This window comes from Dromiciops gliroides, chromosome 2 (genome assembly GCF_019393635.1).
Source record: "Dromiciops gliroides isolate mDroGli1 chromosome 2, mDroGli1.pri, whole genome shotgun sequence".
Classification (NCBI taxonomy): domain Eukaryota; kingdom Metazoa; phylum Chordata; class Mammalia; order Microbiotheria; family Microbiotheriidae; genus Dromiciops; species Dromiciops gliroides.
In genome coordinates this window covers 186,630,092-186,656,117 of record NC_057862.1, presented here as the reverse complement: position 1 = coordinate 186,656,117, position 26,026 = coordinate 186,630,092, and the positions used below count along the sequence as shown (strand labels likewise).

At 36.9% G+C, this 26,026-nt stretch overlaps 1 long non-coding RNA gene across 2 annotated transcripts in view; it reads right to left on the bottom strand.

The window, feature by feature from the left end:
• Positions 1-26,026, bottom strand: part of LOC122742212 — a 47,862-nt gene that overhangs the window by 9,231 nt on the left and 12,605 nt on the right. For both annotated transcript variants that reach the window (XR_006354906.1, XR_006354907.1), the window contains one exon: positions 1,785-1,853. This is a non-coding gene — a long non-coding RNA (uncharacterized LOC122742212). The remainder of the gene's footprint in view (positions 1-1,784; positions 1,854-26,026) is intronic.

Genomic DNA, 26,026 nt, shown 5'->3' with positions numbered 1-26,026 from the left:
GCATAATATGGAAAACTACAAAGGTTACTCAAGAAGATTAGGCTATTAATGCAGAGAAGGTCTAGATTACTGTTGGCCCTGTTGCTTACTAGCCTTACATAGTGAATGCTTGCCTCACTTGCACGGAGTGCATTAACCTCTTCTGACCACTAGGGTTCAAAGTGCCCCATAAGGGGTAATTTATTAAATGGACCTTAATTTCATGTAAATGCACCTCCCAAAAGTCACTTCTCTGTTCTGTGATTAGGCCTAGGATTTGAAAAAAAGCTTTTATCTTCTTTTTCTGTAATGTTATAATAGAGATATAGCTAGTGAGAAGTTGATCCAGTCTATCAACATTGGACATCTATCTATCTATCTATCTATCTATCTATCTATCTATCTATCTATCTATCTATCTATCTATCTATCTATCTATATCTATATCTACATCTATATCTATATATTCTAGATAGACATTAATACCTACAAAGATAGAGACACATCAACTTCTGGTAGATGTATAAACAAAGTGAAACACTCCTGATAAACTGGCAATCAAAACAGAAATCTTGTATTTTGTCTCTTGCTAAAAACATTTTAATTTCTTTTAAATGTTAACACAGTTCACAGTTTTGTTTTGGTTAATTAAGAGGGTACTTGTCAAACATTTTTTAATGGACTTTGTGAACTTTTTTTCCCTGTTTCCTGAAAAAAAATTTGTTCATATTTTGTAATTTTTTTCAACCTATGATTTACTTTTATTCCTGCCTGATTGTTTTACATGGAATGCTACTGACATGTTACTTTCCTTATCAATTTCAGTCTAAAAAGCTGCATGGTGTCTTGCTTAACCATTTGGCATCACTGATTATGTCAAAAATGCTTTGGGATGAAAGGTGTTTGCTAATTAGTAGCGCCAGCAGAGGGAGTACATGAGTATTAATACAAAAAACAAAATAAGATTATTTTTTAATTAGCCCTTTGGAATTTTTTTTAACAGCTACTTAAACCATAGAAGACTTTATACCTAAATCCAAATAAAGAAAGCCCGGTGGATGGTATAAAAGATTATGACCTAAAATAAAAAAGAACCTGAGTTCTAATCTGTCAAGTCTGAGTCAGATATAATTCTCTACAAACAGACAATATATCTGTGCAGGTTCCCAAACTGTAAAATGAAGGAGATAGAAATTTCAACTGGAATGAAAGCAGCTAAAGGGTTAAGATACTTTGAGCTCCTTAAGGAAAAATCTTTTAAGCAAAGGATAGGAATTAGTGTCCTTTAAGAAAAGGTCATAGAAGAAACTATTGCTACTTCTAGGGAAGGTGTTTTTACTTCTTAGTTTGGGCCTCGAGGGAGAAATTCTGGACAGTCTCTTCTAATATCCTGTGAACGTGGCTCCACCCCAGCCCAGGAAATTAACACACATCTGTTCAACGAGAGTGAATCAGAATAATGATACTGGAAGGTAGTATATAACTATATTGGCACATTGTCTCCCCTGGTAAAAATATAAGCTACTCGAGGGTAGGGACTGTTTTCCTTGTGTCTTCTTATTCCCAGTGAATAAAACAATGCTTGGAACACAGTCATGCTTAAATGCTTGCTGACTGATAAAAGTGGTTGATGGAAGGAGGGCCAGGTATCAGAAAAAAACTTGTGTACCCTATTAGTACCTCCATCTTCTTGTCCACTTACCCTTTGCCAATAAATCTTGTATTCATTTCCATTTGAACAAAATCACACACTATCACTCCATTTTTTTTTCAGAATAACTTACCCAGTGGAATTACAGTCATACCTGTCGTTCAAGGGTTTATGCTCATCAAAATCCCATCAGTGTTAGCCTTTGGGGCATAAAGTCTGTATCCTAAAGTTGAGAAATCCAAAAACAGCCATATCATTTAAGTGGGCCCACAACCACTATTGCCCAAAGTCATTTTTGAAAAAGCATCAAGAAAACTCAATCAGGCTTCATGCTCTGTATAGGCAGCTAGTACATTTTTCAAGGCTTTGCTACTTAAAATTGGGTCTAAGCTTGAAGCTGGTACAGTTTCTCTAAAAGTTTACAGGGAAAGGAGTTTGGAAAAGAAATCTTCAGCTCTGCTTTCTCCAGTAGATGTCACTTTCTGTACATAGGATATCAGGATATATAAGATACACAGATTCCTTAAAAATACAAACCAGTGAGGGGAGGGGAAATTTTTTTTTTATGCCAGCTGTAGGTGATGATTTCTAATCTATCACTTATCTTTTCCATTTTTAAAGCCACAAAAGCAACAGAAACATCAAAATAAATGTTAGTAATTGAAAATACTTATGCATTTATGTGCATTCTTCACAACAGCCACAAGCATGGCTGTGTTTCTTACACATGTTTATTAGACATTGCTGATGTTGTAGCATCCAAGTAGCATCCCCAATCACAATATGAAATCAACTTGCCCCCAAAATGTACGAGTATGAACTACAAGATCATAAGCAATCATTAAAAAGTAAATGTATACTTCTGTGGTGTCTAACTGACTAAAGCTAAGCTCACCTCGGCTACTGCTGGCTGGTTCATGGCTTATTATTACCTCTGGATCCAGGCTGTCTTTGAGATGGTCCTACTAGTTTAATGTGATTGATGGGGGGGGGGGGGGAGAGAGGGTCAGCTCCATAAATTATTGTTTCTTTGAATCACAGAATACTAGTATTTTTAAAAAGAAAATAGAAGAAAAAATGATGGTAAAAATGGAAAAGAAGAAACAGGAGGAAAAAATAAAAGAGGGGGAGAAGGAAGGGAAGGGAGGAAAAGAAATGACAAGCCTTAATAATATATTTTATAGCATCCACATGTCCAAGAATGAAAATCACATGATGGAAGAATATTAATGGCTAGGATTAGATTAATTCTCCTTAAAATACTTTCCAAAAAAATGCATCTTGCATTTCTAAACATAAGCCTCCTTATGCTATCCTATTTGTATTCTAACCAAGTTGATTTTTGTATCTGAGTTGTTTTAATAGATGGCTCTGAAATGACAAAGGAGCGCACATTTTTGTTTTCTATTGATCCAATCAAGATTGTGCTTGTAGCTACTATAACTTGAAATAATAGGAAAGGCTACAGAGGCTTTTTAAAATCTTGATGTCTAGGTCACATCTGATTCAGTCGTTGTATTGACAAATGTGATTTGATAATTGCCAAATTAAGCCAAAGGGAAAATTAGTTAAACAGCTACTCTTATTTTTAGATGCTTCGACAATAGCTCTGAAGTTTGGTGGCAAATAATGATGGGATGCCGGAGCATACACTCCGTAGGGAGTGTTAAGGGCTAAAATTCTAGCTAAACTGTCTAAAATATTTAATGAGTGGTCGCCAATAAAATTATAAGCTTTAGCAAGAGTTAGACTTTTAAGCGTTTATTAAGGAGAATAAGAATTTGGTAAAGAGAGAGAAAGGCCTAGATTCCTATCTATTAAAGGGAGAGCACATTTCTAGCTCCGCTCTCCACCCGAGTCCAGAGGAAAGAGCACGAGACTGAGCGCCAGTCTCTTCCTTCCTCCTCCCACTAACCCACGTCACTTCCTGACTCCTGGTCTTGCCCTCAAAGACCTTCGCTTCATGGGCAGAACTCTTCTACAGTAAGTCTCCAGCAGGTGGCGTCATTCCAATCGTTACAGGAGGCAAATTGGCATGAGGCTTTTACCAAGCAAAATGAGTTGGTCATCAAAATAAACAAGGTCCAAAATGGTTTCCTTGGGTTTAAAATAGTTTGTCCCCCTAGCAAACTCAAAAAGGCCTGATTCTTATCTGAGACGAAGACCTTGGGACATTTTAATTGGAATGCTCTCCTGCATTCTTGTGTGCACTTGGCTAAAATGAAGAGATTATAGGGGTGTGGGTAATAAAGAGATTTAGAGGCTTTCTCCTTTAGGCTACTAGCTCAACTCTGTTTTAGGTTGAAGAGATTTAAAATCACTACTATGTCATCTGCTTCAGAGAAGTCAACTTCCAATGGTCTGAGTCTGGCTCTATTTCAAATTCCCAAACTGGTGTCAATTTTATGTGTGACTATTCCCAGCAAATACCACTTCAAAAGAAAAGAGCTGAACATGGACACAGGAAGCGGTCCACATGATGAGATGGAGTGTGCAGGGCCAAATAGAACATAGGTAGTCCATTGTTCATATTCTTTGCCACCATGCTCCTCCTCTTTGTATTTTGCATCCCATATCCTGCCTCCCTTCCTTTGCACAGGCCTGCAATGGACTTCCAGCTCACTCCTGCATTTAACAATCCCCAGCATCATTCAACATTTAGATTTAGCACTGCCTTCTGAATGAAGGGTTTCCTGATACTTCCCATTATTAGCACTATGGCCCTTGTCCTGCAAAATAACATATATAACTATGTGTGTGTCCTTACATTTATTTCACATATGATTCATATGTAAATGTTGTCTATCCTGACGGAATATAAGCTTTTTTTGAGCATGGACATTTTCCTTTTGTCTTTGTACCCTTACTGCTCAGAACATAGAAGACATTTACTAAATGCTTGTTTAATCATCGGTGAAAGTTGTTGGATTCTAGAATTAGTGTAAAAGGAAATGTGTTATTTCCTTATTCTTTTAAAAACAAGAGAGGGGCAGCTAGGTGGCGCAGTGAATAGAGCACTGGCCCTGGAGTCAGGAGGACCTGAGTTCAAATCCAGCCTCAGACACTTAACACTTACTAGCTGCGTGACCCTGGGCAAGTCACTTAACCCCAATTGCCTCACTAAAACAAAACAAAACAAACAAACAAAAAGAAAAAAAAAACCAAGAGAGATTCTCATATCTACACACACTTCATCTAGGCAAAATGGCCCAATTGATGTTCTTCACACTCAATGTTCCCCTCTATTGTCTCCTGTGTCTCATAGAGTAACTCCTCATGCCTTGAATGTGAATGCCTTCACACTTCCATCTTTTAAAATCAGTTGTTTCCTTGGAAAGTCAACTGGGGCAGCTAGGTGGCACAGTGGATAGAGCACCAGCCCTGGATTCAGAAGGACCTGAGTTCAAATCCAGCCTCAGACCCTAGATACTTACTAGCTGTGTGACCCTGGGCAAGTCACTTAACCCCAATTGCCTCACAAAAAAAAAAGTCAACTCAATTCTCCTATATGAGGTCTTTCCTTATCCCTAGTTTCTAGTGCCTCCTATCCCCATAATTACTTTGTGTTTTATTTTGTATATATTCATATGTGCACGTATTGTCTCCCTTTATAGAATATAAATTCCTTGAATGTACAACTGTTGCTGTTGCTTATTCATTCAGTCATATCTGACTCTTTGTGACCCTATGGACCATAGCACACCACACCCTTCTATTCTCCACTAACCCTCTAAGTCTGTCCAATTTCATATTCATTGTTTCCATGTAAACATAGTGACTTTTTCATTTGTTTTATCCCCAGCACCTAATACAATGCCTGGCACACAGTAGGAACTGAATAAATGCTTGTCAATTGCCTTATTGATTTATTGATTCCTAGTCAACTCTACCCCAGAGGTAGATTCCTAACAGGAATCTCAATGTTACAACCCCCCACCCCCACCCAACTAACTTCTATCTCTGCATTTTACACCAATCCATAGCCCCTAGACAAACTGATCTTTTAAGCTCACCTCCAGACCTCTTATTTAGTCTGTGAGGTTTAATGGGATTTGTTTTATATTTAGAGCTTTTTTTGCGCAAACTTACCTAGAGTGACATTTATTTTCTTTTAAGAGTGTTTGGTGAGGATTGAGTACATTATGAAAACTGGGGTGTCCTGAATTCACATATGCCATCAATATGTGTGTTATTGAATTCTGCCTCAAAGACATAAAGAAGTATTCTAGTCCTGAGCTCAAAAAAAAATAGGAAAATGGGACATTTTGAAGCATAAGTTGATAGAAATATGCCTTGGAATGCTGATAGATTGATTACCTAATGGCAAGTCAGACAAATGTGACAACAGATTTGGGAATAAAATCACCACCTCCCTAAAAAAATAAACACAAATAATACTAATGATTAATTTATAAATATAGTTTATAGTAAATTTGAAGGCATCAAAGGTGTTTCAAATTAATACTAGCACTTTGAACATTTTGTATAATAAACCCTGTCACAATATCACATACACGTAATCATCTAATATTTTCAGGAAATATTTCAGATCCTTAGACTTCAGTAGATACGGCCCAAACAACAAACTATTAAATTTACTTTAGCTACTCACAATATCTTGGATGTAAATAACTCACATACTATTTTTTAGGGACGATTTGTTAACAAGATAATTCCATATTTGTTTCAATGTCAGTTACCAGCTCTACAGTAGCTATGTAAAAATTCTGAATTTTCTTTTTTAATTTAATTAATTTATTTTTGTTACATTTTAAATTCCAAACTCTCCCAAAGGCCACCATTTGACACAGATTTATACATACATACATACATATATAAAACCAAACTATGCATACTGCTGTTTATCAGTGCTTTCTCTGGAGGTAAATAGCATCTTTCTTCTCCTTTGTACTTGATTTGAGTATTTTTAATACTCAGAATAACTTGGTTGTCCACAATATTTCTGTTATTGTATATTTTTATTCATTATTATGTTATCATATACAATGTTCTCTTGGTTCTGCTCATTTTGCTTTTCATTATTACATGCAAGTCTTTCCCATGTTTTTCTAAAACCAACCTGCTCATTATTGTCTGGAAATTGAGAAGATGTCCATCAATTGAGGAATGGCTAAACAAATTGTGGAATATGATTTTGATGGAATACTACTGTGCTGTAAGAAATGATGACCAGGGGCAGCTAGGTGGCACAGTGGATAAAGCACTGGTCCTGGATTCAGGAGGACCTGAGTTCAAATCCAGCCTCAGACACTTGACACTTACTAGCTGTATGACCCTGGGCAAGTCACTTAACCCCAATTTCCTCACCCAAAAAAAAAAAAAAAGATGACCAGGTTGGTTTTAGAAAAACATGGAAAGACTTGCATGATATGAAAAGTGAAATGAGCAGAACCAAGCGAATGTTGTATACAGTAATGGTGATATTGTTTGAAAGATAATTGTGAATAACCAAGGTATTCTGAGTATTACAAGTATTCAAATCGACTACAAAGGACCTATAAAGGAAGATAATGTCCACCACTGGAGAAATAACTGATAAATAAAAGTATGAACATTACACTTTTATATATATTTATAAATCTGTCAAATGTTATCCTTTTCTAATGTAGGGTGGAAAGGGAAGGGGGGAGCTAGGAAAAAAAAAAGAAAGAAAACTGGGTTCAAATTTTGTCTCTGACATGTATCAATTGTGTGATCAAGGCCCACTTAACATCACTGAATTTTATTTTCCTTACCTGTCAAATTGGGATAACAGTACTTTGTGTGTGGTAGGTAACATAGGAATGTTGTGAAAATCAAGTAAGATAAGGCACATAACATATTTTGTCTGCTTTAAAATGCTATCTAATCATCAGTTATTAATAGAACTAATTAAGAAAAAAAAAGATGCAGGCAAAAAAGATTCCCCCAGAATTGTTGATCTATGAGAAATCCTGCCAGTAGAAGTCATTAAGTCAAATGCTATGGATAAAATACTTAAAAGAAAGTTTCTGACTGTGAGTCTCAGCTTTCTCATCTGTAAAATGAAGAAGGTAGATTAGATGACTTGTAAGATCCTTTCCTGAGTATTCTATGACTCTTTGAATGAAGCATTTTAAAACATTAGAGAAATAAATAACCCAAGAAAGGAAAAACAGAAGTTTTTGCTTAAGGACAGAAAAAGCTAATTGCTTTGGGAGGAGTGGGTTATAGAAAAAATCTGGTTGGGTATGCCATGGAGACAAAGCCATTTGTAGCCATCAGATTACTCAATCAGAACCAGTAGAGCAAGTCACAAGGCAGAGTTTGCATAGAAAAGGCCATAAAAAATTCTAGAGCCTTTTGTTTTGGAATGAAGCTTCTTAGGATACACAAGGGGTATAAAATAGAGAAGTGGGAGGCAGGGTAGAATGACATAGTGAATTAAGTCTGGCCTTGGAGTCAGGAAGACCTGGGTTCATAACCTGTCCCTGATTCATACCATCTGTGTGACCATGGACAAGTTACTTACTTTCACAGTGTCCCCGGGCAAATCTCTAATGCTACTTTATATACAGTGTTGTTGACCTGCATCAAAAGGAGAGAGTTTTGATGCTGCGAGTACTGCATCCTAATGAAATCACAAATCTAACGTGAAATAAATGAATAAATAACCTATTAACTTCTTCTTCTAGTCTAACATACAGAATTGGAGAGAAAACAAAATTATCTCCTTCCAAACATCCCACATCTGGATCTCTCTCTTCCAAATGTGACACAGGCTAATTGTTGACTTCATTCATCAGAGTGGCTGTTTTAAAAACCCAGCCCAGCAGAAAGATGTAGATTAATTTTCTGAAAGGACCACAAATCCCTCAGCCACTTCCAAAATTAGTGCTATTGTTTGGTTTTGGCGTCAACGTGATTTCCACAGTGACGTCACTTGCTTCATCAATCATTCTGCACGACTGGCAAGGATACAATGAAGAGGCTCACAGAGCATGGTGGCTGAAAGCCGTCATTTATAACTTGCAGATAAGTCACCCAAATGTGCACATCTAAGAAAAAGTAATTGGAACCATTTCTGCTGTAAGTGAAGGACCTGGACCAGTTGGCAATTTGTTTAGGATCAGCAGTATTTTAAGTTCCTACATTCCAAATATTAAACAACAACCTCTAAAAAATGTCACTGAGACAAAAGAACCAATATGTAATTAATAACCAGTGACGTTGGGAAAAAAATGAAAAGAAACTTTGATTTAAATAGTTGTGCTACCCATCTTTTACAGCCCTGCTCTCTTCCATCTTCCTCTAGCAATTTATTCTTATACCTGTAATTCATCTGAATCCAGCTCCCTCAGAGGAAATTCATTGAAAGACTTCTTGTGGTCCAACAGAAGTGATTTTACAGTGGCTCTCTGATTAGAAGCTTAGTCATCTACAAAAGTCACCTACACTTGGTGATTATCTTTGTCTTAGAAAGTGACTGTATAGGAATCATTGGATATTGACTTTTCTAGCATAGCAAGCAAGGCCAATTCAGAGATGGGACAGCAAAAAGGAGGCAAACTCTATCTTTGCTGGGAAGTACCAGAATGTTCATTTTTTCCCCAGCAAGTGTCCAAATGCATGCTGAATTGCAGAAATCTAACAGGAAAAAAAGGAGTATTTATGTGTCTTCCTTTTTCATCAGATATTTTTTCTCCTATGTCACAAAAATTGTAACTGCAATTTACAAGTATATGCACAATCAAATTGCTATTGATTTAACGATGCATTTCTTTGATGTCCCTTGCCTTAACCTCATTTATAAAGCTGCTTTACATTATTCCAAACTGTCAATGATTTGTGACTCATGAATATTCAGATCTAATTTGCACTTACCTTTTTTATATGTATGCTTACTCGAAATATGTCTCTACATTTGCCCTTTTGTTTTGTATTTATTTGTAGATTATTTTATTAAATAATACAGATGTAAAAACATACTGAATTCTGGTTCAACATAGGTTGCATTGATAGTTGACTCCTTTCTTTATCTTAGGGCATAGCCTAAATACCTAGTAAATGGAATCAATTTTTGCTAATGCTTTCCCAACAACTAAACAGGGATCTTCCTCCCACCTAGTTTTTGGGTGTTTTTTTTAGGGGGAGGGGGAATTTTTAGTAATCACACAGTATGTAGGTTGAATCATGTTTGGTTGAATGTCGCCTGGGGGTAGTAGTGGAGAAAGAATCAACTATTTTTACCCCAGCTTGGGGAGGTGGAGGGAAGAAATGGGTTGTTTTCAGTACAAAAACAAAAAAGTTTCTACAAATCTGAACCCCTCGTGTCAGTGCAGATCAACTTTTCCACTTAGTGGTGTGGAATGCAAAAAATGAAACCCAATCCTCTCAATCACTAAAAAACAAAAACAAAACAAAACAAAAAACCCTTTAGATGTCTTTCAGATGATAATGGCTACAAAAGATACCCAGAACAGTATGGATTGCAGACATGTCACCATGGATTGAAGCCTAAAAACAACAGATCAAGGAGACACCTGCCCATGGAGAAGGGTAAATTTCTGCATCAAAACCTGTTCAGGAACAATCAGAAAGTGACTTGAGAAAATAAGGAAAAGAAACCTTGTGAATGATTTATGGATCTAAGGGCAATTTTAAAAAATTAATCTTCAAGGGGCAGCTAGGTGGCACAGTGGATAGAGCACCAGCCCTAGCATCAGGAGGCACTTAACACTTACTAGCTGTGTGTCCCTGGGAAAGTCACTTAACCCTCATTGTCCCACAAAAAAATATATTTATATAAATAAATAAAAATAAGTTGACTAAATATGGAAGGGAGGGAAGCACATGGATCTTAGGGTCATTGTATTGATCCTAGGCTCAAATAAGATGTGAAGAAGGGTAAAATCCTGATTTGTGTCCAAAAGTGGAAAAGTAGAAGAATTTGATAGAAGAAAAAAGAAAAGAGCCAATTAACACTTGGAGCTCAATAATAAATATGTGGCTTTTCCTGAAGAAGAATAAAGCAGACTTTCTGGACAAGATGTTGTTTGTTTCTTCTCCTCTAAGTTACTGTCTTCAAAGTGACAACCTTGACCTGACTTCAAGGGAAACATGGTCTAACTGCAAGGAATGTGTGGCCAATGGAGGATGTGAAAATGAGTCCCATCTCAGACTTCCCATGATAGCCGATTGTGTTGCTTCTCTTCAACAGGATCACACTTTCTACCTCTACATTCTCCCATTTTTCTCTCTCCCTCTGTAGTGCAAACTCTTTCTTTCCACTCTGATCTGAGTCAGCCTCTCCAGTCATTTATAAATTAATTGCTACCCAGGGTCCCAAGGCAACAGTTATGCAGGTACTATTGGAAAAATTCCCCACTCCCAGCATCACCAAATCATCACCAGCAGCCACCTCTCAAAGAACTACTTCAATGCTTTCTGTAAGTGATTGGTAAATAACAGTCCCACTCCCCATCCTTGCCACCAATATCCCTTTTTGTTAATTTTGAGTGAACATTGATGAGTTTCAATTTTGTTACTAATCTCATGACATTTTCTTTCCCAAAAAAACCCATCCTTCTTTCAAATTTCTTTTTTGTTTGTTTATTTTGTTTCATTTTGGTTTCGTTTTTGTTTTGGGGAGACAATCAGGGTGAAGTAATTTGCCCAGGGTAACACAACCAGTGTCTGAAGCTGAATTTGAACTCAGATGCTCCTGACTCCAGGGGCAGGATGCTACCCCTGTGCTCTTTAGCTGCCTCTAAACTTCTCTATTATTTCTAAGGGCACCATCATCCTTCTGATTGTATAACTTCACAACCTCCATGCCCCCTTCAGCTTCCCACTCTTCCCACATTTCATATATAAAATCTGTTGACCATTTTCTCTAACCTCCTCAATATCTTTCACATTGGCACCCTTTTTTCTACTCCTACATTTACTACCATAGTTCATTTCCTTATCACCTATCACCTGGAATACTCTAATAACCTGGTCATCAGTCTCTTTAATTCAAGTTTCTTCCTTTTTTCAATCTAATCCTCTTGCCACTGCTGCCAATGTGATTTTCCTGAAGTATAGGTTGGGTGATATCACTTCCCTATTTAATAAACTCCTGGGGTTTCCTATTGATTCTAGTACCAAATTTTATGCAGTGGATAAAGGAAGGGAATAGGGGCAGTATTGGAGGACAAGGGTAGATGTGAGTGTGTTGGGGGCAAATCCTACAAGTTTGTTTTTACCTCATCTTTTGTCAGTTACTCATTTGTGCAAGTTTCATGATGCTCATAATTAGTACAGTCATTCATTCTATAACTTATAAATAAGCAAATATGTAATTGGGTGGGTGCTCAAGAATGTTTTACTGATAGGGATACACAATCAAAAAGAAAATTGGAAACCACTGCTCTAAGGAATTATGATATGGTTTTACCAGTGTCTTCAGATGACAAATCGTAGAGAAAGGGTCAAAGGAAGAAAAGACAAATAGCAGTGGTTAATAAGTTCTTATTTAGGTGGATGGAAGCAGACATTTGTCTCCTTGATCTTAACAATGAAGAGGTCTGATTTGTCCCCAGGGCACATATCCAGGATGTAATGGACAAACTCTCAACAATTGTTAAATTTGATAACTATTGCCTACTTGTGGAGATTCACAGAGGCACAGATAATCCCTTCTGCCAGAAGCAATTTAACAAACATTGCTAAGGATTTTGAAGACCTAGTCAAGAAACTCAATACTTTATGGTCACAGGTGTTAGTTTTATCATTGTGTTGATGAAGTCAAACTCTTCATAAAAGAAAGAGAAATTAGGGAGGTGAGTTTAGGCCCCAGTTAAGAAGATAGAATCTAAAAACAGATTTTGGATTTCTGGGTTTCAGCCTAAAGTATTGCAAGATTGGGCTCTTGGCCAAGGTTCCAATATCTTTTATTGATTCCTGCCCCAACAACCCATTTACAAGTGCTCTCTCCCTCCCTGCAAAAATTATTTGTGTATGTTTTCTATTTTCTTATGTGTCTACATTTTGTGCCATACCCTCTACCCCACTCAAGTAAGATATAAATTCCTTAAGGTTGAGGGCTAACTCATTTTACCTTTTGTATGCCCAGAAATTAGTGTGGTGCCTTGCATATGCTCAGATATTCAGTCAATCTGTGATTTCTTTGATGTGCATGTTTCCTCCAACAGGATCATGACCCAAATATGCCTGACCATCCCATACAGCACTTATTTATGTCCTTCCATTAAGTTTCCTGCAAAGGGGACATCCAACCTACAAAGCATCTTTCTTGTTTGTTTTTTTTCTTGCCATTATAAGAATAAAGTAAACCCAAGAACCCTAGGACCAGCATCACTCCCTAGACTACCTCCCTAGACCAGCATCATTACCCACGCCCACCCTTACAACTATGATCCAGTGGAGTAATTCTTGTGAAGATGTGTCCTCTTCAGGTCCTATAACCTGCAATTCTTCAGCAGCCACAGATACAGAAGAACAAAAAATCCCATTTCTCATCACCAAAGTTCTTTGCACTGGTAAACAGTTCGACAAAAGTGGTTGTATCGATGGAAACAACACTAATGAATATGTCTTTCTATCTGCTTTGTTGCTGCATTCTAAGAACCACTGACTCTTTGCAGCTAACTTGCATTTGAAACCTTCTATGTGTGTTGTTTTCCCCTATTAGAATGTGAGTTCCTTAAGAGAAGGGATAATTTTGCTTTTCTAGGGCAGCTCGGTGGCACAGTGATTCAATCTGGAATTGGAACACCTGAATCCAAATCTGGCCTCAAATACTAGCTGTGTAACCCTAGGCAAGTCTACCTCAGTTTCCCCCACTGTAAAATGGAGATACTAAGAGCACCTACCTAGCAGGGGTTTTCTGAGGATTAAATAAGATAATATTTGTAAAACTAATTCATAAATCTTAAAGTGCTATATGCATGGTATCTCTTGTATTTTATACAATCATTATGATCAGATTAAATGCTAAATTAGGGAAACCTTGGACAAGTCACTTCATTTGCCCAGACTGTGGTTTCCTCATTTATAAAATGTCAGGATTGGCTTCTCCCTTTCTTTAACTATATAATCTACCTAAGTCAAGAGCTAGTTCTCATTCTTGACCTAGATCTAAATGTATAGATGATATAGTTACAAAGACACAGATATAGATTAGATATATAGATATAGCTATAGTGTGGTTAAGTTCAGTCATATCAACTCATTGTTACCTTGTATGAGCTTTTCTTGGCAAAGGCACTGGAAAATTGAAAGGGTTATTTTAGATGATCTCTAACATCTCTGAAAATTCTATATCCAATGATCCAGAGGTTATATTCCACATAGTACTGTTGTCAGGAACCCATATTGAAACTCTTCTTTCGTCTAATAGTATGTATTAGAAAAGTGTTATTGTACATAGGTCACTAAAGGAAAGAAAGTGGGATGAGGATTGAGGCAAATTTTTCCCTCCATTTTTGGGGATTTTATACACACACACACATACACACATGCATGCACACATGCACATACATACATACATACATACATACATACATATCTCCTGGGGAGAGTGGAGCCAAGTATGATTTATTTATCCATATTTGTATCTGGAAGTCAGATTTGAACTCACTAGCTGTGTGGCCTTGGGTAAGTCACTTAACCTCTATTTGCCTTTATCCACTGGAGAAGGAGATGTCAAACCACTCCTTGTCTTGAAACCACTCCGTTGTCCTGAAAACTGACTCCAGGCCCAGTTCTCTATCTACTGAACCACCTACCTGCCTCCAGATATAGATATAGATAGATAAATTACACTTGTTTCTGTCCTTCTCCCCAGGAAAAATAAATAGATAGATTAGATAGATAGATGATAGATAGATAGATATAAATAGATAAATCTATCATCTAATTTATATATATATATCATCTATTTATATGTGTAATTATGTGTGTATGTATACATACATATGTGTGTGTATATATATATACTATATATATTCCATATCTATCTATATCTATCTGTAACTATGTGTGTGTGTGTGTCTGTGTGTCTGTCTGTCTCTATCATCCCCAAATACAGAGGTACGAATTTCCTGCTATCCTCATCCAACTTTCTCTCCCTTAGTTACTGACCTAAGAACACTAACGCTTTCCTAAGATACACTATGAGCAGAAAGAAGAGCGTCAGTAAGGTTCACCAAGAATAGTCTTATGGGGAACATATCTTATGGATCATTGGATATAGAATTTTCTGGAATATTGGAGATCATCTAATATAACCCCTTGGATTTTCAGCCGAAGAAACAGGAACCTAGAGAGGTTGTTACTTGCCCAAGATCACACATGGAGCAAGTAAATGTTTTTAGGGGAGATTCCTGAACAGTTGTAGGCTTGACTAGAGTTCCTCTGAGATCTCTTCCAGTTCTTTGATTCTATGAATCCAAAGCTATTTATCTTTCCACCATGCTATTCTGACTTAAAGTAACTTAAGGAAGCAGAAACATAAGGTAGAACTACCTGAAGTAGAGCTACTCTGTTTCCATTCCAAGGGATCAGTATTCCATTAGTGCAATCTTTTCATGGGTTCATGTGGTCTAGGAATGGATCAGAAATTTAAGCTTATTAAATGCCAAAAATATACTAAACACAACATATGCCTTACCCTCATAGAACTAGAATTTAAGAATGGTTCTATATAAATCACATTTATATTCCAAAAACATTTTTCTTTTTAAAAATTTTCTTTTATTTTCAATTTATGGAACAAAGTAAACATTTCCATAACATGGTACAATAAAAAAATATAATTGCACATGAAGCTGCAAATCTACTGTGATAAAATAATGGGATTTGGCAGATGCCCAGAGGCCCCACCTGAAAATTTATTTAGAATTGTTTGAATTGGGTGAAACTGAGAAACTGACTGAGTACCTACTTAAGGGTGATTGGATAGAGACCACACCTGGCTGGCCCTGAGTGACCTGTTGTTCTCAGAGGCTGTATACTGCTGATGTCAACAGGAGACCACTCTCAACCAATTAGCTTGAAGGACCTCTCCTTTTGGGGAGGGAGATAGGAACTATTAAGCGGAGGTAAGCTCACTGGATTTTCACTCTTTTCATTGAGGAACAGCATGTGGCAGCAGATGAGGAGAAAAAAAGGAGGGTCCCTCTTTTCGTTCGGACATTGGCTTGGTGTCAGAACTTCACGTGGGCTGCAAGGAAAGGAAAGTGATTTTCTCTCTTGCTATAATGAATAGATCTAAACTAGAATTTTCCATGCTATAAGGAATCTGTTCCCAATCTCTCTCTCTCTTCACTAATTTGTAATATATTTTAATAAATCCTTAAAAGCCTAAACTCTTGCTCAATTTATCAGTTATTTTAGCCAGCTTCCCCCCCAAAAAAACTGGGGGGAGCAGATTAGAACCCACAATTTGGATTTTAAATGACACACTACTAAGCACAGCTTATTATTCCGTTCAAACATACAACAAAAATTTCCTATAATTTCTTTGTTTCCTTTTTTTCTTCGCTACCCCCACCACCCTAGAGATGGCCACCATCAGACACAAATAGGCATATATACACAAACACATATATGTAAAATTATTCTATACATATTTCTTTCTATCAGTTCTTTCTCTGGATGGAGATAGTGCTTTTCTTCATATGTCCTTTATATTTAATTTGGGTATTTATAATAGTAAAAATTACTTATTCACTCAAAGTTGTTCTTAAACAAATGAGATCCTTGTCTCAGAAAGTTTTGTGCTGCTAGTCTCAATTGTCTTTCAATTAGCTATATGCTTTAATTCCAGTTTCTCCATCTATAAAATGGGAAAAGGAAAAAAACCAAACATTTAACTTGAGTTCTGGAGACCAAGCCTCATAGTTTCCATTGACTTTTAAGAAGGAGACTGAAATGTAAAATTTAATTTCCCTAAGTACCCAATCAGTACTTCCTCTCAGCCCAAGCTGTCCAAGCGGTAGCTTACAAATCCAACCTCCTTATTTTTCATGAAAAGAAAATGTGTCCCAGAAATAATAGCCTGCATTAATGTAATTCTTTGTGGTTTAGATATCAAGCCCCTTATTTCAAATTCTTTATTTGATCCTCACAATAACCCTATGATGGAGGTATTCAAGTCCACTGTTGATGTCACTCCATGTTGTTCCTCCTAAGATGTGGCAGTTTGAAAATGTGTAAAAAACATTACATTACAATGCTCATACTCTAATAGAGTGTTTATATTTTCTTCATAAAAATGAGTTTATAATTCTTTTATTTTTATTCATTTTCATCTTAAATACATAAAGACAAAAAAGAACATTTCCATGTACATGGTACGACACAAAAAGAAGATTGATATAAAACCATTAATTTCCATTTCACCCTGTTCCATTTTTTAAACTATGTAATAATCACTAGACATAATTTTCAAGGTACTCTATTTTTCTGTGCTTCCTTCCAGGTTTTATTTTGTTTTCTGCTGGGCACTTTTAAATTTTTTTCTCCCTCCCTCACCACCTCACTCTAGAGAAGGCTCCCAACATCACACACGTATGTATATATATATGAGACATATATATATATACATATATATATATATGTAAAACCATAGTACATATACTTCTATTAGTTCTTTCTCTGGAGGTGGATAGCATCTTCTTTTATAGGTCCTTTGTAGTTGATTTCAGTATTTATAATATTCAAAATGACTTGGTCATTCAAAGTTGTTCTCAGAGCAAGATTGTTGTTATTGTGTACAACAGTTTCATGCTTTTGCTCATTTCACTCTTCATCGTTTCATGCATGTCTTCCCATTTTTTTCCCCTAAAATCAATCAGCTCATCATTTCTCATAGCACAGTAGTATTCCATCACAATAATATATCACAGCTTTAGCCATTCCCCAATTTATGGGCATTGCCTCAATTTCCAGTTCTTTGGAAAAGAGAGAGCTGCTATAAATATTTTAGAACATATAAGTTATCTTACTTTTTCTCTAATCATCTTGGGAAACAGACCTGATAATGGTATTACTGGGTTCAAGGATATTCAGTTTTATAACTGTTTACTCCTAATTCCAGATTGCTCTCCAAAATGGTTGGATCAGTTCACAGTTCCACCAACAGGGAATTGGGTCCCAATTTTTCCACATCCCCTCCAACATAACTTTATAGTTCTTAATATAGCTTTTGGTTTTGATTTTGCATAAGTTAAATGCCTGAGAACTACTCCTATATTATCAATAGGACAGGTCACGGCCAATATTAGAAACAAAGTAATCTTTGTAGAACTCTCTTGTTCCTTTATTGAAATGTAATCAGGACTATTGCAGGATTAAATTCTATGTTCCCCTAGAGTTAAATTTGAACTATATGAGATAATAAACATTCATCTTAATCCAATTTTTAATCTGCTTTGTAGGATTTTGGTAGCTAGATTTTTAAAGTGACAAATTAGTATTGCTGATCCTTTATTGTTAAGCTGAATTTAGTTCCATCACTAAAAGAGTACAGGGCCTATTAGCTAAACTAAACTATGTTTTACATAGAACAAATAACATTTAAACTGATAACTTAATGGGATATTTGTCCACATTTTTTTAAATCCATAGCTGAGCCTCACTAAAATATTAATTGATTCAATAATTCTTCATTTAACATCTGCTTAGGTGCAGTATGTTTTTCTAAAAACTCTGGAGATACTTTTTCCCCAGACACTGACCTTGTCCTAAAGGAACTTCAAATTTTACCTCTTCTACTCTCTCATAGCACATTGCTTCTTTCAAGTTATCAAATCGTATTTTGTTTTACAGCTATTTGTATACATCTCTTATCTCTAATGTAAATCATTGCCCAAGGAAGGACCAAAAGAGCTTAGAAAATACCTCAGCCAAGCAAATACTCCTCTTGCCAGGTAGAGAGATGTGTCAGCCAAAGGCAACAGCAGTTTATAACATAAACTCATTTGTAAAATCATAAGGAGGAGGGTGGTTGAAGATTATGAGCTGTATTGACTCATAAAACAGTGAGAAGCCCTGGAAGGAAAAAACACATTTATAGAAAGCTTGGCAAGAGACTCAACTAAGTAAAACCATCCCAGGGATGAAACTAGAAGGAAGAAGACAGATATCCAAAAACTTTAAAAAAATAAAAATAAAAAACTTAGATTGATAAAGATGCATGTAGCAAATGCTTTTATCTATTAATGAAAGTGGAGCCATTTCATTTAAACTCTAATATCACAATTTTTACCATGCTGCATGAGGAGGTAGAATTATCGCTAGAGAAAATAGAGATGGAAAGACCAACTAGACTTGGCCAAGTATATAAACAAGAGGTTTGGGATGGTGTTAACTGCAATGATTGGAATAACACCACCTGCTGGAGAGCTACTGTAAGAAAGCTCCTCCATGAGGAGAAGGCATCTGAGGGAAAGCCATGTGGTCAGTACCTTGGCATCAGGAAGTGACGTTTGCTCTCAGATACTGTCTATAAAAGCTACCAGCCAATCAACTTGAGGAGCCTCCCATTTCTGGGAGGACACAAAGTAGGAAGTGGATACTGGTGGAGGGGTTCTTTCTATTTTGGTTCCTGAACTCATCATGGCAGGTCAGATGATGGGGTCTCTTAGAAATAGTTAGATTTGTACCTTTCTCTCTGATCCTAATGCTCTTTAATAAATACTTAAACACTTAAATACTCTTGCTAAAGCTTATAATTTATTGGCAATAACTCATTAGATTTTAGATAGTATAGCTGGAATTTTAGCCCCGTACATAACACAGCTTGGAGAGGATTGAGGGATTGATTTTTAAGGTATCTGAAAATGGGAAGGATATGAAAGACTTAGAGAAAATCTAGTTCCTTAGCATTACCAAAAAGGGGGATACCAAGAAAACATTAATAATTACTGACTCATATTCTTCTTCCATCTTTATGTGATTGCAAAAAAGCTTTATAAGAATAATATACACAGGCATTAAGGACATCCTTCATGAAGATATGACAAAGGAATAGGCAGGGTTTTGTGAATGATATTCCACAGGACACCTTATTTCTCAGTCAAACAATTGAGTGAAAAGAATAAAGAACATAAAACCCTACTGTATATATTATTTGTTTTCTATAAGAAATGATCTGGTAATGTAAAATATTGCTTTAAAGGCTCTTCTCCAGCAAAGTGTCTCCCACGCACATGTCAAAATCTTTTAAAATACTTTGAAAGATGTAACAACAGAGATAACTTTGTTTAATTACCATCTGATTACAAATATCAAGTGAGGCATAAAACATGGAGATGTAGGCTTGCCAAAGATATTTTGCTGTTGTGGAGCATTTCCAGGACAGAGTCCAAATGGAAGAAGAATTCTATATAGCTGGTGAGGTCCATTACATGTTTCTGTTTGCAGATGACATTGTGTTATTTTCATCAAGCACTGGAACACTGCAGAACTACCAAATGAGACCAACAATTACTCAAAATAGTTTTGCCTAACCATCCAAATAGGAAAAACTAAGTGGATGAAGTTGTCCAGAGTGTGGTAGGAAGTTGATTGAAAAACCCATTGAACTGGTCCATTAGTAAATATAACTTGGACAAATGCTGTGGATGAATAATGATCCAGCCTTAGAATTAGGTGGAGAGGAAAAAAAAATAGTCTGGCTTACCTTTGGGGAATTACATGGTGCTTTTAATGAACCAAGCTTTTACACACACACACACACACACACACACACACACACACATCTTTTTAAACATCTTTCTGGGCTTTTGTATGGCCACAAGTCATGGGGTATAAGAGAATCCAAGGAATTAAAATTTAGGCTCAGTTGAAGAGCAATACTTCTTCACCAACGTAGATGAAAGATATCAGTAGGTTGTAACTCATTACCAATAAAAGAGTTCAAGAGAAGCTGCATAAAGATTGGCATCAGGGAGCTAACTGTATTGTATGGCCAGAAAAGGAAGCAGACCAATCATGTGGTTAACTGAGTTAGGAAGAACTGAGAAGAGCTTATGTGCTCATTAGTATCCATGCAATGTCAAGGCATCTAGAAGAAGTCCCCCAATACATTGAGTAGCCCCACTACCACCACCATAGAAGATTTGGAAGACTTGGAAAAAAGTCAAGTAGTATGGACAGGAATGGCTAGGCAGGAATTGGAGTGAGTCTCTACACTGAATGAATCATATATTCATGAAAATATCAAAGTCCATATATTCTAAATGTAGAGCCTATGGAGCTAGGAGAATAGTGATAATGCAAAAAGAAATAAAGAAGTTAGGAAGAGATGATTTCTGGGGAGAAATTAATTGTATTTATTTTAAGATGCTCATTCATAGAGAGAAGTGGAGATGTCCAACAGGCAGTTGGAAATGTGAAACTAGAAATCTCTGTACAGAAGAGAGAGGTTCATTAAGGCTAGGATTAAACATTCTGAATCCATTTGCATAAACATGCTAGGTGAATCCATGGAAGTTGATAAACCTTCCAAGGAACAAGATCCAAATAGTTCAATCCCATAGAATCCAAGGGAAAAGAGAGTTTAATGAAAAGTATATATATTCTAGCTAGCTAGCTGTCTGTCTATCCATCTGTCTGTCTATATTACATGTGTATTATATAAATGAATGCATATATACATCTATGTATATTATATCCACGTATATATGTATGCATAAATAGATACATAGACAGGTAGATAGAATACATACATTCTTCTTTAAACTCTCTGAATGATTTAGGTACTCTTTGTACCTCTCCTGATGCTCCTTATCTACTTCTCTTCCTTCCCTGTAGATAATGTTATATAGATATTTTTCCTATGAGAAAATGGATTCTAATTTTATTTTAAAATATGTTACTTAGATATATAATATATCCAAGCAAATATAATATATCAAGTTATTTCTTGATTTAAAAATATGATATATAGACAAACATAATATTTTATAATATGTATAAATATATATATTTAAACCAATCATATTTTATAATATATATGCAGTTAGGTAGCACAGTGGATAAAGTAGTAGGTCTAGAGTCAGGAAGACTTATCTTCCTGAATTCAAATCTGACCTCAGACACTAGCTCCCTGACACTGGGCAAGTCCCTTAACCCTGTTTGCCTCACTTTCCTCATCTGTAAAATCAGCTGGAGAAGGAAATGGTAAACTGCTCCATTATCTTTACCAAGAAAACCCCTAATTGGGTTGAAAAGACTGAATAACAACAAAATTATATATATATACACACACATATATATTCATTGTTTAGCTATAAACATGTTATACATATACATGCACACATACATTATATCTCCAAACAATGACTTTTGAAACAAAAAAAGAATTCATTTTCCCCCATAGGAACACTGTTATATGTGCTCGTTAGTTTGCCAGGACAGCCAATTAACCCTATGTAGCCTAAAATACATGAGAAATATAATTTACCTAGCATGTGAGATCTTGGGGGTTAAGTAGACTACAAGTTCAAGATAAATCAAAGGCATATTTTGAATGTCACAAAAGTGACTGCATGGGGCAGCTAGGTGGCGCAGTGGATAGAGCACCGGCCCTGGAGTCAGGAATACCTGAGTTCAAATCTGGCCTCAGACACTTAACACTTACTAGTTGTGCGACCCTGGGCAAGTCACTTAACCCCAATTGCCTCACTAAAAAAAAAAAAAGTGACTGCAATCTTGGGTTGCATTATGTCCTATTATAGTATCCAGAACAAGGGATGTGATAGCTGGGTTGTAGTTTGTCCTGGCCAGAACACATCTTGAATGTTGGTGAGTTTTAGGCACCACATTTAGTAAGGGTACTGACAAGTTAGAGAGGGCACAAAAAAGCAGGGTAATCAGGATAGTGAAGGTACAAGAGATCAAGTCACATTCTTTGAATCTTTGTATCCTCATTGCCTGGGACATACTCAATGCTTAATAATACTTGACTCATGAAGAAGAAGAAGAAGAAGAAGAAGAAGAAGAAGAAGAAGAAGAAGAAGAAGAAGAAGAAGAAGAAGAAGAAGAAGAAGAAGAAGAAGAAGGAGAAGAAGAAGAAGAAGAAGAAGAAGAAGGAGAAGGAGAAGGAGGAGAAGGAGAAGAAGAAGAAGAAGAAGAAGAAGAAGAAGAAGAAGAAGAAGAAGAAGAAGGAGAAGGAGGAGAAGGAGAAGAAGAAGAAGAAGAAGAAGAAGAAGAAGAAGAAGAAGAAGAAGGAGAAGGAGGAGAAGGAGAAGAAGAAGAAGAAGAAGGAGAAGGAGAAGAAGGAGAAGGAGAAGGAGAAGAAGGAGAAGAAGAAGAAGAAGAAGAAGAAGAAGAAGGAGAAGAAGAAGAAGAAGAAGAAGAAGAAGAAGGAGAAGAAGAAGAAGGAGAAGGAGAAGGAGAAGAAGGAGAAGGAGAAGGAGAAGAAGAAGAAGAAGAAGAAGAAGAAGAAGAAGAAGAAGGAGAAGGAGGAGAAGGAGAAGAAGAAGAAGAAGAAGAAGAAGAAGAAGAAGAAGAAGAAGGAGAAGGAGAAGGAGGAGAAGGAGAAGGAGAAGAAGAAGAAGAAGAAGAAGAAGAAGAAGAAGAAGAAGAAGGAGAAGGAGAAGGAGGAGAAGGAGAAGAAGAAGAAGAAGAAGAAGAAGAAGAAGAAGAAGAAGGAGAAGGAGAAGGAGAAGAAGGAGAAGGAGAAGGAGAAGAAGAAGAAGAAGAAGGAGAAGGAGAAGGAGAAGAAGGAGAAGAAGAAGAAGAAGAAGAAGAAGAAGAAGAAGAAGATGAAGAAGATGAAGATGAAGAAGATGAAGAAGATGAAGATGAAGACATAGGGGTAACATGATAGCTGTCTTCACATATTTGAAGGAATGTCCCCTGGAAAAGGAATTTTACTTATTCAAAGGACAAGCCTAGGACTTATGCATGAAAGTTAGAGGAATGCAAATTTCATCAACAGATCATAGGATCATACATCATAGATTTGGACTTGGAATGGACCTTAGAAGTCATCTAGTTGGGGCAGCTAGGTGGCACAGTAGATAAAGCACTGGCCCTGGATTCAGGAGTACCTGAGTTCAAATCCAGCCTCAGACACTTAACACTTACTAGCCGTGTGAATCTGGGCAAGTCACTTAACACACATTGCCCCCGCAAAAAAAAAAAAAAAAAAGAAGTCATCTAGTCTCATTCCCTCTTTTACAGACTAAGAGACTAAGGACCAAAGGAACTAAACAGATTGCCCAGTGTCACACAGATAGGCAATGAAAAACCCAGTATTCAAATTCAGGTGCTCTGACTTAAGAATTAGTATTTTTCTCAACTGTACCAGGTTGGAAGATGACGTTTACTGTGATTTTCTTCAATTTCCACATTTCTCTCAGCAACTCTGACTGGGCCACACACATTATAGTACTACCCCCCTTCTACTGAGGGTTTTTTTTTTTGGAGTATCTACTAAGCTATAAAGTAATAACAATATTAATAACTGATATTGCTTTATTAGTCGGCTAGGTGATCTTAAGATCATAGATTCACAGACCCATAGATCTAAAGGGGAATATAGAGAATATCTAGGCCAGTGCCCTAATTTTTTGAAATGGAAGTAGAAACAGAGAACTATAGAGGTGAAATAATTTAGATAAAATCATGTAGAAAGTTACCAAATGAGATTATGTATCTAAACCTTAAAACATTATACATTAAACAGTAGCAACAGCAGCAGAAATAGCAGCAATAGTAGCAGTAGAGGGAGATAGGCAGTGTGGTTTAGTAGACAGAAGGCCAGTTGTAGAGTTAGGAAGAACTGGGTTCTAGTTCTATATCTGATTTATATTAGATGAAAAATATTGGAGAAGGAAGAAAGGAAGGAAGGAAGGGAAAGAAAGAAAGAAAAAGAAAGGAAGGAAGGAAAAAAGGAAGGAAGGAAGTCAAAGCTTTATTCATGTTACTCATCCTAACCTGAGAGAGAGAGAAACCTGGATTCTAGTCCATTCCAAGAAGACCTAAAATTCTGGTCAATACATGTTGTGATTCCATATAGAAAGAAGAGTTTTTCAGAGACCCCTTCAGAAGTTAATGCTAGGGGGCGGCTAGGTGGTGCAGTGGATAAAGCACCGGCCCTGGATTCAGGAGTACCTGAATTCAAATCTGGCCTCAGACACTTGACACTTACTAGCTGTGTGACCCTGGGCAAGTCACTTAACCCCATTGCCCTGCAAAAAGAAGAAGAAGAAGAAGTTAATGCTATCTGTGATTCTTTTTAATGTACCTCTCTGTAGAGTTTTGAATTTTGAGACATGACTGATGTATAACACAGCATGGGATACATGCAGTGATCATAAGGGCAATGCAGTTATAGGGCCAAGGGCCAGAACCTGTTTTGTATTGCAGAAAATAGTCCCATTAGAATTTCTTTCTCTCTTGACCCACCCATATAAGGCCAAGAAGTTCCACTTCATTAGGCTATTAAAGTTCCAGGCACTGTCTGCATCTAGGCCATTAGGGGGGCTCCATGGGTTCCAGCTGTGCGTGGTGCTTGGCCTTCTCTGTTCTATCTGCTAGGGCTGGAACACTTAGCAAAGACTGTAAATCAGGCCTAGCAGGGCATAGAGAAGAGCAGAATAGCAAGAAGTTGAAATGAAATGAAATTGGAAACTTGTAGCAAGTGTGTTCTTGAGCATTTCTATTGGAGTGTTCAGTGTCTTCTCTCGACAGAGAAGTGGAAGCTGTTTGTGAAGGAAGCTCTCAAAGGTTTTCAATACTCCATGCCTGACCACTCAAAATTTATGAGAGTCAAGGTGAAAACAGTAATAGTGTGGTGCCTCATAATAAACTGACTGGACCATCTCTATTGAGTCAGGAAATTCCATTCAGAACTATTAGTAGTGGGTTATATATGTGTGTGTGTGTGTGTGTGTGTGTGTGTGTGTGTGTGTGTGTGTGTGTGGTGTATAGACAAAAATGTGTTGGGAAATCACAGTGCCTTTTCCCATAGACACAGGCCCACAAAGCCCATTTCACCTATAATATGGCTGCATTAAGAGACATCATGAGGTAGTAAAGAGACAGCCTTAGACTCAGGAAGATTTAGATGCAAGTCCTTTTGCCTTTGATGCACATGAGCTGTGTGACCCTGGAATGGTCATTTAATCTCCCAGAATCCCAGGAAACTCTAAGTGAGACATTTTTAGAAGCACTAGCTACTAGAAGTGCATCAATTAAGGGAGTTCCCTCACCCCTAGAGTGATAAAATCACAAGTGGTGACTAAAGGGGAAAATTAGGTACATGAGAATGGAAAGTAAACTCCATGGCCTAAGGCAAGAAGACCCTGGAAGCCTGGCTATACTCCTTTCCCAAGGCTCTCCTGATGGACTACCACTCCTCTATTCTTTGCTCTCCTCCTTCCCCTCAGCTGT